The sequence below is a fragment of the Mesoplodon mirus genome, assembly GCF_964341445.2.
Source record: "Mesoplodon mirus genome assembly, chromosome: X".
In the NCBI taxonomy this organism is placed as follows: domain Eukaryota; kingdom Metazoa; phylum Chordata; class Mammalia; order Artiodactyla; family Ziphiidae; genus Mesoplodon; species Mesoplodon mirus.
In genome coordinates, this window is record NC_138981.1 from 20667320 (window position 1) to 20673321 (window position 6002).

The 6002-nt window shown below is 47.9% G+C and overlaps 1 pseudogene across 1 annotated transcript; it reads left to right on the forward strand.

Moving 5' to 3' along the window:
* The first annotated feature begins 4462 nt into the window (after window positions 1-4462).
* On the forward strand, window positions 4463-5273 carry LOC309796644 (small ribosomal subunit protein uS3-like; annotated as a pseudogene). The gene has a single exon. The product of its transcript is annotated as a small ribosomal subunit protein uS3-like (transcript).
* The last annotated feature ends 729 nt before the right edge of the window (window positions 5274-6002 follow it).

A 6002-nucleotide genomic window follows, 5' to 3' on the forward strand; every position in this document is an offset into this window, starting at 1 on the left:
ACTTGCTGATTCCTCCTCATCAGAGACCTTTGTATGTTTGGTTCCCTCACCAGGCAGTGTGGATATGTCACAGATGGAAGCGAGCATGGCATTAATTGCCATGCAAGTCAAAGAAGTGTGGGTGTTCATTAGACTTGCCTTGCTGACATCCTGATATCCTGTGTTAGATCATGAGGGCAACTTGAAACATACAACTTGGAAATTGCTAGTCATTGCTTGGGATTTTATTTTTATTTTGGTGGGGACTTTATTATTCAGGGGCTACTACCTGACCCTGAACCTGACAGAACCCCAATGCATCAGATCTTGGACCACTTTGAGAACTTTGCCTGTGCTTTTGTGACCCAAATCAAGCAATGATCAATCCCCCAAGAGAATTTATAATTGCAGTCTTAACCAATCAAATAATGCCTTTCAGAATCCTGCCTTATTTGAGAAAAATTCCTCTTTTGACCCTATTCAGCCCTTCTGCTTGGGGAAATTTGCAGAGAGTCACTGAACTCGCTTTGATATGACACTGTTTCCCCTTGCCTGGTGAGTAATAAACTCAGCTTTGATCATTCCGCTCTGCTGGTCTGGTTATTTCAATGTGACAGTGCTTTAATGATTTAATTTTCTTCCCCTGCATTGTTTTAGGCCTTTTTTCTCTAATATTTTAGGAACTCTGGTACTTAACGTTGGTCTCTTTGTTTTCCAAAACCCCTTGTGGGAACATAGTGTTTTCCTTCCGAGAGAGGAAGGATTCTACTGACCTGGAATAGGGACAACCACCCGACTGATTCAGGTAGCTCGTTCTTCTGAAAGATTATTATACAAGAATCCATTCCTAAAACTCCATCAAATCTGAATCCTTTTCAGACACACCCCGAACTAACCCCCCTCTAAACCAAACCAAACCAAACCCGTAAACTTTAATTACTATAGCTATTTATTTTGCTTCCTCTCTGTGGGTGAGATTTACATTAATTAGTGTATAATGTAGCCTGCCCTTTCAAACAAATTTATTCCTTTGTTTGCATTCACTTGAGCAAACCGAATGCCCTGTATGTGAGCAGCAAAAGGGAGGCACTGAAATCGTCTTTTACAAGCCAGACCCCCAGACCTCACCTTCCCAGTCCTTCCCAAGACGCAGCTTTCCCCATTTGAGATTTGTGAACAGAGACGTGTGTGTGTGTGTGTGTGTGTGTGTGTGTGTGTGTGTGTCTTGTTGTTTTCCTACCTGCAGAAGAGACACATTTTCTCAGAAAACATTTCTTTCTCTGCGGCTTTCTGGTTAGTATTCAGGCCATCACCTCTGTTATCAGACGGTGGCAACAAAGCTTTTCCGCTCGAATCTTCTGTGAGGTGGCGGGGAAATGGATTGCACAGTAATGAGCTGTTTTTGCAGGCTTCCTTCGGGAGCCTTTGCTTATATCCCTTGGCAAGAGGAACTAATTCAAAACAGCAACCCAACCCTGGGGCATCTAAAATTCACAGAAATTCAGCTGACTTGACAGTAAGAGGGTCTCACTGAAAATTCAGGGCTGTAAATCAGAGAGCTTCGTTCTTCAAGGGGAGGGGTGGCCAGAGGTTTTCTGGAACCTTATATAAGTCTTTTATCCCCATCGCTGTTTTCAAGCCAACTGAAGATGGTAGGGAATGTGCTGGGAGCAGCTTTTCTTTCCTGATTATGCCGTTTCATCCTCTAAGCAGCAGGAACCCAGAGCCTCCGAGCGCTTCCTCCGGACAGGCAGTCACGCAAGGCGTGACTCTTCCCAAGCTTGGCCTCGTAGACATTGATCTCCTGAGGGTAGGGCCCGGGCTTTTTCTCTTTAGACCTTCAGGAGCTAACGCGGCGCCTGGCACTTAGTGGCCCCTCGACGTCTACTCGGTGGGTGTTCAGTGAGCGGCGGTGGGGCTGGCAGTGGCTGCCCGCTTCCATTTCCCGAGCCGTCGTCGCCGCCATACCCTCGCGGGGGTTCCGGGTGTCAGTTACCCCGCGGGGGCGGCCATTCCTGCCAGCTCCGGCCTGCGGGTCTCATCTCCTGTGTTCAGCTGTTAGTCCTCCTTTCCATCCAGTCTCTTTCTCCTCAGAATATGGTGATCCTCCATTTGTAGAGACTTCTTTGCCTCCACCGTGAGAAGTTTGCTGAAAACACACACACACACACACAGACACACGCACAGACACAGACACACACACATATACACACACACACATACACCCACGGACACACCCACAGACACAGACACACACAGAGACACACACAAAGACACACAGACACACAGAAACACAAAGACACAGGCAGACACACACATGGACAGATGCACAGATGATAGACACACAGACACAGATGCACACACAGACTCACACACAGAGACACACACAGACACAGACACACAGATACAGGCACAGACAGATACTCACAGACACACATACAGATAGACACACACAGACACACATACAGAGACACACAGACACAGACAAAAACAGACACATAGACACACAGATACCAACAGACACACACAGAGAGACTTATGGCCCAGTCTCCCGCTCTCCACATTTCCTCAGTCTTCTGTAGGTTCCAGTTTCCTTCTCTCTCACCCTCACATCTCTCCCTTCACCCTCAAGGGTCTCCTCATTCTTTCAGCCCAGACTGACCGTCTGTAATTCCAGCTTCTACCCTGACTTCCCACTTTTCTTACCCTACATTTCTGCTCCTTTGGTGGGTTTCACCCCTTCACCCCCTGGCACGCCCCTTTATTTAAACTTAATTTAATCTAACCTCCCGTATATCTTAATTTGCTGGAGGTTGGAATTGGGAAGCGGTGGTCTTTACCTTTCAGACCGATACTGTGAACAAGTGAAATAGCCGAGCAGTGATAGTTTCAGGGTACGCTAGTAGAAATTACATATATTCCTTTTGAGCGTGTGGGATAATTATTAAGAGGATAAAGCTGGATAAAGCCATACTGTGTTGTTTCATTTAAACCAGTGATTCTCAACCAGAGGCAGTTTTGTTGCCAAGGGGACATTTGGCAATGTCTAGAGACATTTTTAGTTGTCACAACTGGAGGTGGGGGAGGAGGGATGTTCCTGGCGTCGAGTGGGTAGAGGCCTGGGATGCTGCTAAATAACCTACCGTGCACAGGACTGCTCCACGGCAAAGAATCACTGGGGCCAAAATATCCACAGTGCCGAGCTGGAGAAACCCTGGCTTATACATTCTTCTCCCTTCTTCCCCAGGCCCTCCTCTGCCCTGTCTCCTGATATTCTGGGTCCTCACAACCTTAGCTTGTCACTTGTGTCCCGTGGCCCCAGTTGCTGGGTTTGCCCACTGCCTGGAGAGCACGCCATGCTTGGTTTGAATCTCCACGGTGCAAGCTCACCATGAACACTCCTTTGCTCTTGGAATCCTGGTTGGTGGGAGAGGAAGGGCCTTCCAAAGTTTTTCTTTCACCCACCTTCTGATTCTTCAGAGGAAAAGAAGTGACTTTGCTAAGGTCACAGAGCTACTCAGGGTCTAACTCTGGGGGCTCCAGCAGGGTTGCTTGGGCAAGGGTCCCTGCCAGCCACGTGGTATGGCTGATGCACCTTCCTGTCCTCATGGGGGGACGCCTCGACGTCCAGTGCCATGCTGGGCAGGGCACTAGGAACGACAGCTTTGGGCAGGCTGTCTTCATGCTGCGCCATGTAGCCAACTATGTACTGAGTCAAGTAGTGCCTGAATCTGGGAACAGAATAGCGTAGACACAGAGTTTCTGCAGTCAGGAACCACAGTTTGAGAGAATTGCAAGGCAATCTGGGCAACTTCCGTGTCTTCCTTCCCTCCCTCACCTCTCCCCAAACAACCACATTTTATCAGTGAGGAAAAGGACCTTTTGGTGGGAGGGAGAGGGGATGGGCCAGTGTTTTTCCAAGTAAGGTCCTTTGACCTACAAGCCTCAGAATGGCTTTGGGGGAATGTAAAAATGCATATTCCTAGACCTACATTTTTTCATCTCCGGGGTATGGAGCCTCACACTGAAATTTTTAACAAGTTCCCAGGGTATCCTTCTGTAGTCAGAAGTTTAAGAACCACTGACCCAGACATTTGAATAATTAGGCTTTTTTTTTTTTTCTCAAACAATCTCAGAAAGTCAGACGCTTGTAGACAGTGTCTGAATGTCAGAGAGAAAATCTGCTGCTAAAAAAAGACAAAGTAAAACAAACAAAACCATGTCTCTTCTTGGTGACATCTCATGGCCGTAAGGTGACTGAGTTTGCGTGGAGTTTTGAAAGGGCTGGCACTGGCCTTCTGCTCTCCTGGCACCTCTTGGGTTCCCTCTTAAGGCCTCTTCAAGAGCCCTTTCTTTGAGAGCTGCTTTTTACCCAGCTCCCCAAGGGTGCTCAAGGTGCCTGCTCATCGATCCACCTTGAACAGGCACCAATATATTCTAATTAAGAGAGTGTACAGCCTTTTCCTTTCGGTGGCGCGTGGTGGCAAAAAGGCGGTGCAGATTTCCAAGAAGAGGAAGTTTGTTGCTGACGGCATATTCAAAGCTGAACGGAACGAGTTTCTCATTTGGGAGCTGGCTGAAGATGGGTACTCTGGAGTTGAGGTCCAAGTTACACCAACCAGGACAGAAATCATTATCTTGGCCACCAGGACACACAATGTTCTTGGTGAGAAGGGTCGGCGGATCTGGGAATTGACTGCTGTGGTTCAGAAGAGATTTGGCTTCCCTGAGGGCAGTGTAGAGCTTTATGCTGAAGAGGTGGCCACAAGAAGTCTGTGCGCCATTGCCCAGGCAGAGTCTCTGCGTTACAAATTCCTAGGAGGCCTTGCTGTGTGGAGGGCCTGCTGTGGTGTGCTGCGGTTCATCATGGAGAGTGGGGCTAAAGGCTGCGAGGTTGTGGTGTCTGGGAAACTCCCAGGATAGAGGGCTAAATCCATGAAGTTTGTGGATGGCCTGATGATCCACAGTGGGGACCCTGTTAACTATGTTGATACTCCTGTGCGCCATGTGCTGCTCAGACGGTATGCTGGGCATCAAGGTAAAGATCATGCTGCCTTGAGACCCAACTGGTAAGACTGGCCCTAAGAAGCCCCTGCCTGATCACGTGAGCATCGTGGAACCCAAAGATGAAATACTGCCCACAACCTCCATCTCCGAGCAGAAGGGTGGGAAGCCAGAGCTACCTGCCATGCCCCAGCTGGTACCCACAGCATAATAGGGTCTCCTTGGCCGCTGGATCTGGAGTCTGGATGTTGCTCTATAAAGACATTGAATAAAATCTTTTTAAAAGAAAAAAAGAAGAGTATACAGGCCGTGGACACAGTCCTCATTTTCACAGTAATGCTCACTGGTTTTTGGCTCCTGCCCAAGCATGAAGGATTTTCCAGGGGTGGTGACACTCCATCTGTGCAACTAGCAAAAGTCCTGGGTTGGTGTCTCTGTTTATTCTCTTGCATTTTGCAGGACCAAGCTTTGGACTCAGTTCTCCTTTCTCTCTTTCCAAAACCCGTAGTCCTTTGCGGAGGGGATGCTGCTGTGCTGTCTTGCTGCTCCGATGTCCCAGAAGCACAATGGTTCCCTGAGCATGGACCCTATTATGTTTTCTTTCAGAAAGAGATGAAGAGCACACATCCTTCTGTGTTGTGCCAAGAAAAATCTGCATAATTATCTGACCTTAATTGATGGTCACTTTTTAATTTTCAAGTGGGGAGAAAAGGAGTCACAGTACCCAAGTTAGTTTTACAAACTTCCCAGCAGCCCCTAAAACAAATGTCAAAGTTTTGAAACCAATCAGTCATACCCATAAGATAGTCACTTGTTCTGTTTCTTATATACCCTAGGGCCTTTGCACTTGCTGTTCCCACTGCCATCTATGCTCTTCATCTGGATAACCACTTGGCTAGCCTGGTTCCCTTGCTTACTTCTGCTGTCTGCCTAAATGTCTCCTGTTCATGGAGGCCTTCCCTGACCATCCACTGTAAAATGGACACTCACTTCCTTGATGCTCCTTGATGCTCCCTCTT